Genomic DNA, 10,995 nt, shown 5'->3' with positions numbered 1-10,995 from the left:
CCCCCCTGAAGCATATATATATAATATATAATACAGAGAACTGTATGAAAAGTCTCCTAAACCATCAGGATAAATCATCTTCATCAGAATGTTTCACTGTTTATTGATCAGTGTATCTGCTGTTATTGATCAATATAAAATGGATCATCAGTTTACAACCTGCAGCGTCGCTCTCTCTCCTGAAACCGCCTCCGAACAGGACGTTAAAGAAAGCGTCCTGCACACCAACAGCCTCAGTAAACCGCGTGGAATCGGGACGCGCGGCGTTCGTCGTGACCTTTACACGCAGCCACGTCCTGGATACGCAACCATCCACAAACACGCCGTTTCTCACCAGATCCACGCCGATAAAACCACGTACGTTCGTCCAATAACAGCAGTCCCAGGCAACCTGCACCAATCAGACGCCTGCGTTCCTCACTCCTCTTTATGTACAGAAATAAACGTTTGTTTTACTACAACTGTCTTCCTTCAGTGCTGTACACACATATATCAAACCCCCTCTGTGTAAAAAAAAGCCTTAATGAGGTGCACACAGTGAGGAAGAGGCAGGCGTATCCATGGTTACAGATGCTGCATTTGAAAAGGACTTTACTACTGTCAATGGAAATCTTTCAAGTCAGGTAGCAGCGGCCTTTTGTTTCAACTTAAATGTTCTCAAGACTCCAGAAATGGAACAAACGTCAGAATTAAAACGCCGCGTTCGAGGAGAGAAATCCACCGACAACCATCTGCTGTAAAGGAATAAATACAGAACGCCCCCGAAAAACAATAAATGGAGCAGAAAAGGGGAAGAAAAACAACTTCTCTCCACCTGACAGGTCGGTAAAAAACCGGCGCTGTGATGCAACAGAGAGCAAGTGGAGCAGAGTGAAGAAGAATCAATGAATCCATTCTTCTTCAACGGCCCCAAAAACACGGCGATCAAGGATAAAAGCAGTCGATACAGACGTTATAGGAGAGAGACCTCGATGCTGAACGGGAATATATGGAGGAGGAGAGTGAAACTACTAAAAATAAACTAAAATACTGACAACAGCAGGCCGCTGTGGCCTAAAATGGCTCCGTTCTATCTAGAAATAAAGACATTTAAGGATTGTTTTGGCCTAAAATGTCTTTTTGTAATGAAACAACATGAGAAAGTGACATAATTCATTAAAAGATGACGGCAACTTGTTCCACTGCGACTTCCTGTTGGGCCTGCGATGTGTAAACTTACTACTGGTGTATGATTTGTGCACTAATTCACTTTTTTTAAAAGGATACTTCCATTCTCGCCTTCACCACTGAGGCATAACAGCCCGATATCATTAACATCATGATATAACATGATAACATCATTAAGCAGAAAATAGCAGAAAATAGCAGAAAACACACCGTCCATGACAGCAGAAGGAAGCTGTGGTGTAGTTTCACACACTGCCTTCAAACTGTGACCATGAAATGACCTCCGGGCTTTATTCCAGCCTCAGCCCTGCTAATAAACACTGCTGCAGTTATCTAATTATTTCTGCTTCCAAACTGATAAATACTCGCTCTCTCTCAAAGTTCACTTTATTTCTGAACACGGCAAATGTCGACTAAAGTGGGCCCGGTTTCAGCCGCCGTTATTGGATGTGTAATTTAAGGCTAATTTAAGAGAAGAGCGCAGGTCCGTGTGCGCGGAGGGAAGGTAAAAAGGTCACATTTTGCAGCTGTAAAATAAAGAAAAGGAGGAAAGAAACGAGCGTGGTGTGATTAAAAACATCGGCGTGCAGTGCTGACTGGGCTTTCTGTCTCTCTTCTCCCTGCCTCACCTCCCCTCCCCCCCCACGACAAACCAAAAACAGCATCAAAGCAATCAAAATGGTAATGTTAGGCATGAATGGGGCCCATCCCCCCCTCCTCCTCCTCCTCCTCCTCCTCCTGCACGAAACTCTGCAGACTTTTCTCCTCTCCATGTTAGAGGGGGAGAAACCGCCACCCCCCTTTCCTCTCTCAAAATGGAAGCTTCCACTACCAAACTGAAAGAAGAAGAAGGGGGGGAAAGAAAACACAAACAAGGCCACAACGAGGCAGAACTACATTTATTTATTTTACACACACACACAGCAAGTTCAATGGGTTTAAATGCAACAAATCAAGTGCTCACAAACTGCATTCCTGTGGAAATAGGATCGATTAAAGTCCAGCAGAGGGGGAAACAGGCCTCTGACAATTAAAATAAAACACAAGGCAGCGAGTGGTTGAATAAAAATCGACCTATTTTCTTTGATTTCAGCTTCTTGTTAATGTGGGGAAGTTGTGTGCGCTGCCGTCGGGGCTGGGACCGACCGGCGGGGCGGTGCAGCGAGCAGCAGCCGGAGGGAGCCGGGAGGAGCTGACCGCGGTGCTGAACAGCGGAGCTCCTCTCTCCCTCCTTCTCTCTCCTTTCTCCTCTACCTCCTTCTCTCTACGTGTGCGCGTCACGACAAGCTCGCTCTCATATATAGTTGTAACATTACGAGGAGGATATTTAATGTACTCTTTAGAGTAGTGCCAATCATTAAACTTATTAACAGATAGTCGGGGGGGTAAAAAAGTGAAAGCGTCAGCCGGTGAGCCAATCAAATGCCCCGCTGCCGTCACGTGACCGAGAAGAAATAACAGCAGCAGAAAGTATAAAGTAGCACCAACGGCTGTTTAACGGCGGTAAAAGACGGTAAAACGACGACTCCGGCTTCACATTAACGGCTCGTTACACCGACAAAACTTCCCGCCGCTCGGTGTTTACCGGGGAGGGCAGTTAGCTCCTTCATTAGCCTCAGCCGTTACTCTCCAGAAACATGTCGACCTACTCAAAATGGACGCTAAAATTTTTTGACACAACTTTGAGCTTCTTCACTGTCCACTCTCTCAGCCACCGTGTTGCTTTGTAAAACACAGCTCCCTCCAAATAACAGCCACACAACAGCCCCCACACACACAGCAGCAGAAAACACATCCACCTACAGCTTAAAGACCTTTTTCACAGCAGCCATTTTGATGTGAAATAGGGTAAAACAGGCTGCACGGCGGCTGTTTGGACCTGAACGCAACGCAAACTTCTGCATCTTCTTTAAATCTTCACTTAACATGATTTAATCTCGTGAATAATCACCACTAACTGTTGTTTACAGCGTTTACGTGTAAACATCCACACAAACAAACACACAGATCGATCCCACAATCCTTTGCGGGCTGCGCCGCCGTCTTACAGACGTCGGCGTTTCTATCTCGACGTCGTTCTTGTGTTTGAGCTCCTGCGTGTGTGTGTGTGTGTGTGTGTGCGATACCCTGCGTACTGTACGTGTACCTGGCCCAGTGACAGTGAAACTCACCTGTGTTTACCCTACTGTTTAAAGCCAAGCGGCTGCTGTGAAAAAGGCTGTATTTGAGCTTACTTGTTTGTCAGTGAGGGCTGTGATTCTGGTTTGCCTGTCGTGCAGCTGTCTCTTAAGCTCGCCATCCTACAAATGGAACAGAAACATCGTCAGTTGGATCTTTATTATTGATTGTTGACCATCAGAATCACACACACGCTGAATCCGACGCTTAAATAAACACCTACGGACGTGTGTAAACATAAACAACAACATTTGTAGATGGTGAGGAAACAGTGCAGTGGTGCAAAGGATGCTGGGATTCATCTTTATGTACAGGAGCTGGGTGGATGTGTTATTAGTGATTATACGGATGTGTTTTAAAGAGAAAACTGACTTTAAACAGTGAAAATAAAGAATAATAACGTGTAGACAGTAATACATCTGTGTGTATATGAGCTATATGACAGTGTGTCTGCGTGGATGTGTTGTTAGAGATGATATTTATGTGTTATAAAGAGACTTTAAACAATAAAAATAAAGCATAATAACGTGTGTGGACAACAGTGCAATGGTGCAGAGTGCAAAGGATGCTGGAGTAGATGGAGCTAATGACAGTATGCATGCACAGAGGAGTCTTTAGTGAGGATATTTATGTATTTTAAAGAGTAAACAGACTTTAACACAATGCAAATAAACAACAAACAACGAAAGTTAACAGCACACAGCAAAGTCACGATGAAGGCAGCTGGAAAAGCTGCAAAAGCCGAGCAGGAAGATGAGATTTCTGCTGATAAAGTTTCTCCCCAACACTCCCCCATAAATCCGCCTGTGAATGTGAATAAAGCTGAGGAGGCTGAGAGGGATAAATACATTTACCTGTGGGTCCTGCTTCATCTGTGCAACTAGTTTGCCAAACGATGAAGAGATGTGATGTGCAGGTTGGAGGAGTGAAATGGGAATTTACAAAAAAAAGTGTCTCAAGTTAGTGTGTAAGGGAGGAAACAAAGCGGTGGTGATAGCCACTCTTTGCACCTCATAAATATTCAGGTCGCGTCCTGATCGCCACACAGCAACCAGCACCAGCACCGCATTATCTCTGCAAATTCCCCCGGAAAACACACACCACAACCCGGCTACAAAGTGCAGCGGAAAGTGGACTTAATGCGGCTGCAAGTGGCGGTTGTGTCGCCGGCAGACGTTATAAACCCACACCGACATGTCGCATAGTTCTCCCCCTCGGAGTGTTAACCTCTCATCCCTTCACATTCTCCCCCTCCTGCTCTCACTTGCTCAATAAGGGTAGAATAACACGATGTTTCATTTACCTGATGACATTGGATTTCTACTTTCAACGCCTCTTGCAGGCCTTGTAGTTCCATGTTCCGACCAGAAAAGCACTTTTCTCCCACTTTCGACGCGGCCGAGACGAAGTTTAAGTGAATTAAAAGATTTTTTAAAGCGACAATAACAATTGAAAGAAGAACTACTCGGGCTGCAAAAGCAAGTTCTCGCTTCTTTTTACAGGCTAGGACTCATCACCCACTTTCCGCCCGTCTTCAAAAGTGCTCCAAACCCGGCGGAAAGAGCTCAGGCCCCGGCGCGGCTCCTCTCCAGAGTACGGCCGAACGACGAGGGGTCCGACGGGGAAGCGGGTTCGCTTTTCTTTCGATAATTTTAAGTTGAAAAACGGGGACTATATTTTGTCCGAGTCCGCGGTTTGATTTCACTTTGCCTGGGGAAAAGTTGCGCTTCGGCTGTCAATGGTAATTCTGAAGTTCCCGGATGGAGCAGAGAGTGCACATGCGCAGTGGGGCCCAGGGAGCCACAACTACTTGAGAGTATTTGTGATTAAAAGCAGATTTTACACTTTTACAGACTCTTTAATTAAACTATACACATAATAATGTTATTATAGAGCCTGGACTTTAATGAAAGAGTTATTCTTTATTCATTTATAGTATGAGAAGCCCAAAAAAATAATAATAAACATGTGATATAACTGATAATCTTAGTCATAATAATCCCAAATATGCACAAAATGAAAAATATCATTTAATCTGAAAACAAAAATCCATTAATTTGTACATATAATGAACATATACATATAGACTGCGCATAGTTTTACATACATACATATATTATTCCTTAAACACATATTATAAATATTCATACTGTATATTTATAACCCTGTCTATACACTGTATGTCCTCTAATCTACACTGCTGTATATATTTTTGTCCTGTGTGATTATTTATTGTTACACAAGGCCATAACCTCCTGCTGTGACCTCTGCAATGTCCCTTATCAATCACATCTGTATATAAAAAGCTGTATATAGAGTACATATAACTCTTATTCTATTTAATCTATTTCTATCGAATTTTTCATTATATCTTGTATTCTTTTTATTTAATGTGTATTTTCTTATCTGGAGCTGCTGTAGTGATTAAATTTCCCCAGTGTGGGATCAATAAAGTCTCTCTTATCTTATCTTATATTGTATAAAGTAACTAAATACATTATTCAAGTATTTAAATGCAGCTTCCAGGTGTCTAATATTCACCTTATTTTGTATCTCTGTTAGAATTTAATATAAACTTACTACATAACATGAGTTTGTAATGAATGATCTACTGGGAGCTGTTGCTTGTTAACAGATATTTTTACTCAAATATAATGTTTTTCATAATGTTAACACAACAGTAAATAAATCATAAATACTCAGTGAGGGAGCCGACATGTTGATGCAACTTAAAAATAGCTTATTCTTCCCATCTAAGAAGAAACTAATCATCGTGTTGTATATTTACCATCACTACACACTTTAAAATAACATTTTTCTTTCCACACATGCATGAAACAGCAGATAGTGGTTAAATATTAGTATATTTCCATCTTAACTTCTGTTTCTCTACAGTTTAAATTCCTAATTCTGCCATATTTTATGAATCACACGATGTCATACTGACTTTATTGGAAGAGGAATGTGGTATTAATCATATAATCTTAGCAAAAACAAGCCTGGTTCTGCAAGTCATGCTACACAGGCCCATTGTTACTCCCTTACACTTCCATTAATTCAACTACAGACTTTATCAGCAGTATTTGAGTAAATCTTTCCTCCATTATCTGAGACTGTAAAGTCATTTCCAGCATCCAGACTTTTTGTAGTCAGTACTGTTTTCTTTCCATAATGTTATTTATTTTACATTTGCTTGTCATCATTCAACCAAATGTAAAGTATCATTTATAATAGGGCTGCGGCTGAGGATTACTTTCATTTTTTATTCATTTTCTCGATGAATCACTGTTTAATCTTTAAAATATCATTAATTAGTGCAAAATCTTTATTCTTTCTTTTGTGTTTTGATGACTCACCTCATTCATTTGCATTACAAACTTATAATCCAAGTTATTCTTGAACTACTGTCACCAGTAATGTAGCTTTAAATGAGCTCAAACTGCTGCGATGAGACATCTAACATTATTTATCTGCTCTGGATTTCCAGCTTTCACAAGAAGAAACAAACATGGCAGCAGCAGCCTCCTCATACAATCACAACTAAGTAAGACAGACAAGGAGAATGTGGGGGGCTTACAGGATATAAAATATGTCGATACATAAAAAGCCTCCAACCAAATCTGCCCAGTTGTAGTTTTTACCTCTTCAAACACAAAGAGGCCAAATGTGGCAGTTTGTTCTCAGAAATCCAGCCTCTCTTTTCTCCCCCATTTCTGTCAGTCTGACCCCCGCCGCCTCCTCCTTCTCCTCCTCCTCTTCCCGCCCTTCGGACACAAGCAGCGCCGCTATTGGTCGAAGCTGCTGGTTCAGTGCGCGAGGGACTGGGAGGGGGCGGGAAGGGTGAGCCAATCAGGAGTTGCGACCGTTGAGCGACGCCGCGGGGAACCAATGAGCGGTCTGCGGGGGGGCGGGGCTGCGGGCGAGAGTATGTGATCTGAGAGTTGATGAAGAGCAGAGATGGCAGATAGTGTTTGAATTTATTGTTAACTCGACAGCGAACAACTTCACCACAGTTTTAAGCACAAACGAGCTCAATGTGAGCAGAAAATGTCGGTTAAATGTGTGTTTATGAATGTTTTGAGTTGAGATAACAGCCCTCATTTTGACGGCGGGAACAGAAAGTAGCACCATGGACAGAGGCAGCAGCTCCAGGGACTCACAAACGGACATTACAATTCTTTCGACGCCGCTATGGAGCCGTTTGTTCCTGTCGGCGGTGTCACCAGCCTCCAGCTACACTCCACTGTGTTTATTATCAACACTTAAATCCAAGGGGAAACTCCCCGAGCCAACAGCCATAAATACAGGCCTAAATTCTACATAAACCCCCACAGTAAAGTTGTAGTTGGTAGTCAGCTTGCAGCGTTGACAGAAAGTAGTCCCTCCCTCGCTCCCTCCGCCCCTCCGCTGAAACCCTCCCCCACCCGGCCAGGTCTGCTGCTACATCAGCTGCTACTTTTCATTTCACGGCTCAGCGGTGAAACTCTTGAAGTCTTCTCTGTGGTGGCTTTCGATGCCAAGCTGCTGCGAGTTTTAAGCTGTTCTCGCTCTGAATGGACACAGACTGTAGATATAAAGTGCTGCCTCCATGTTACTGTTTGTGGCTTTTATTATCTAAGGGTTGTGTGTCTCCAGGGCCGGAGCCAGAATATAAAACAGGTCCAATCCAAGTCCCCCAATGTCCCCCCGCCACCTGTATTTGTCTTTATTTCTTTGTTTCTGCAAATAAAATGTCTTTATTTAAGTTTTTTTTATAAGCAAACATAAGAAAAAATGCACACTGTAAAACAGATTTGTTCTGTAATTTAATTTAATATATGGAAATATTAGTAAAATTACAAAGAAAGAACAACAAAATACCTGTTTTTTTGTACGTTTTCTGAAACTAACCCTCAAAAAATAATTCATTAGATGAACTCAATTCAACTTTGGGCAGTTTTTCCAAACAATTAATATGTGTAGCCCCAACTTAACCTAATTACATCCATGCAATTTAATTTAAGTGAGTTAGTTCGACTCATTTTAATGACATACAGCTAAAATAAAATAATCAGAATCAGAATCAGAATTAGAAATACTTTATTAATCAAATTCCTTAAATAAACATTAACTTTAACATTACTTTTGTCCAACTCAAATTAATATATTAATATAATTAAAAATTAAATATGAATTAAAGCTTGCTTTCAACATACACCACCTGTCCAAAAGTTTGTGGACACCTAAACATTGCAACCATGTTTAATTACACCTTTATTGTTGTTATTAATTAACACCTTGTTCATTAATGTGCTGCTCAGAATTAGATTTTGTTTTTATTTTTGTTTTTAATTCAGTTTACTTTCATGTAAATCAGATGTAAAGCTTACTTCCTGTTGCCAGTAGGTGGCGCTATATCCGAATATTAAAAAAAAATAAGTTTCGCATAAGTTTGGGGCCGATAGGACAGAGTACTCTCTAGTTACAGCAACTTCCTGTTTCACGGTGAAACGTTACAATTAAACGCCACGAACACGCCGTTCTGCAAAAAACTTACGATTTTGACAACTTTTCATCGTGAACATCTTTAATTAAACTTCCCATATTTTAATGTCAATGTGATCATTTCTGTAGGAAGAGTTTGTTCAAACACAACGTGAGTAAATCGCAATAAATGACAAACTGGCTGACTTCCTGTTGGGTTTGGGGTTCGGCTCCGAGAGGCTTTTTTGTACGTCTGGATAAAACACACGTGTGTACTGATTTTCATACATATTGGTGAAACTTGTCGAAGGAACCAGGACGATGCTAACCTCCTGGTTGGACTACAAAATGACATCATCACTGCAGCGCTCTGTATCATCATAAAATCATATTGTTTACACTCATTTACATTTCACTTTTTAAAGTAGCAGGTTCGTTACTTTCCTCTGTTTTAATTCTCAATTATCCTATAAAGTGCAGTCAGAGGGAGATTTACAGGAACTCAAACAGATTTGATATCAGCTGGACGTTAGTTTTATCTTATAGTCAACCTCGGGCCAGGCCTGGACCGGCCATCTGTCAATACTGGCAAAACCCAGCGAAGCCTGGCCGGTCCTGGACCCAGCCTGGGTCGTCACTCACAGGAAACGTTTAATGAGGAATATTTGGACAACAGAAAACGTCCAGCAGGCTGCTCGACTGGCTGCAGCAGCACATTTACACAACTTTTATTTTGGTGGTTTGTGAGGGAGGCTGCCACAAAAAGCCTCAGACGCACGAGCGCCCCTGAATGCAACACCACAAAATGGAGTGAACTACTAACGCACAACAGACTGAAGTATTCTCAGCTTGTGTATCGTTAAATGTGACTATATATATGTTTCTTATCTTTTAACCATCTTTAAAATGTGGTTGTCTTGTCCAACATAGATTAGCTTAGCACGTAGCATATCTGTGTACAGGAAAGGAGGAAGTCGACCGAGGTTTGCTCAACTGTTACTGGAGCACAGAGTAAAAAGGGGCGGGGCTTAGGAAGGGTCAATTAAGAGGCATCACCTAAAAAAGGATACGAGGAGGAAATGTAGAATGATGATTTAAACTCGCTCCATCCCTCCGGCTCTTCTTTCACCTGCTGGTAAACATGTTTTCACACAGTGAGTCTGTGCGTCGGTACTGAGCGCGTGCAGACGGCAGCAGGGTTGACAGTTAAATGTGGCCTAATATGAGCGGAGACACTCCATCACTGAAGTGGTGCTCTGACATTTTTATTTGGTCTTCCAAATGGATGGTTGGCAAACAGCGTTGCACCACGCAGACGGCGCAACAAGCCAAGAACATATCCTTCACCGCTGATGAAAAGATACACTGACATTTGTAAGGATTGTGTCTTTGGGCTTATGAGAGGTTGACATAAATGTCAGCCAAGTGCAGTCAGAGAGCTGGCAGCTGAGATCAGAGAAAACACTGCGTTCCTCTAAAAACACCAAAAAGACCCACAAATACTGAGCACAATGAAATATGGAACTTATTAGCCTTTGATCAATATTCTTTATTAACAATGTGCTAGTGACGTATTGTTGTGGATAAAGATACAACTTCTACAGCTGCAACATTAAAGTGATGAACACGTGAATGCATCAGTAATTATAGTCCAATAATTCAATATATATTACACAATAATCAGGATGTTAATGTATGTTATTGATTCTTTAACTTAAAGTCAACTGTAGATGCTTCCGTTTCCTCTATAGGAGATTATTTACATGTAAAATCTCAACCTCCAAAAATTAAACACAACTTTATTATTACAAACACACAACTTTATCAGCGATTTGGGTGAAACTGGATCATATTTTATGGAGAGAATATTGTCTGGTTTTCCCTCTGACGTCCTCCGGCTATCTGCTAATGTAGCTGCCGTTAGCAGTGGCGGTTCTATCTTGAATGACCCCCTTCGAAAAAAAAAACACTAAATTCTTCACAAACTGTTATGTTTTATTATAAGAACATAAATGAAGCAGAGAATTATATTTCTCGATTGCACAAATCCTTTATCAGAACAAATTTAACTATTGCACTTGGAACAGGAAACACACTTTTTAAGGTGTCTCCACCTCCAACATTGCCAAAAGACAATGAACACAGTTCTGCACAGTGACAGTATAAGTTATCAGAACTTAGAGAACC

The 10,995-nt window shown here is 41.4% G+C and overlaps 1 long non-coding RNA gene across 1 annotated transcript in view; it reads right to left on the bottom strand.

Moving 5' to 3' along the window:
- LOC118341532 overlaps window positions 1-5,077 on the bottom strand; it is a 27,212-nt gene extending 22,135 nt beyond the window's left edge. The window contains exons 1-2 of the long non-coding RNA XR_004797439.1: window positions 4,649-5,077; window positions 3,402-3,467 (exon numbers count right to left, since the gene is read on the bottom strand). This is a non-coding gene — a long non-coding RNA (uncharacterized LOC118341532). The remainder of the gene's footprint in view (window positions 1-3,401; window positions 3,468-4,648) is intronic.
- Window positions 5,078-10,995: the final 5,918 nt, after the last annotated feature.

This window comes from Morone saxatilis, unplaced genomic scaffold (genome assembly GCF_004916995.1).
Source record: "Morone saxatilis isolate NCDOM2014 unplaced genomic scaffold, NCSU_SB_2.0 Contig10, whole genome shotgun sequence".
In the NCBI taxonomy this organism is placed as follows: domain Eukaryota; kingdom Metazoa; phylum Chordata; class Actinopteri; family Moronidae; genus Morone; species Morone saxatilis.
The sequence above is the reverse complement of the archived record's forward strand: the minus strand, read 5'-3'. Positions and strand labels throughout refer to the sequence as shown.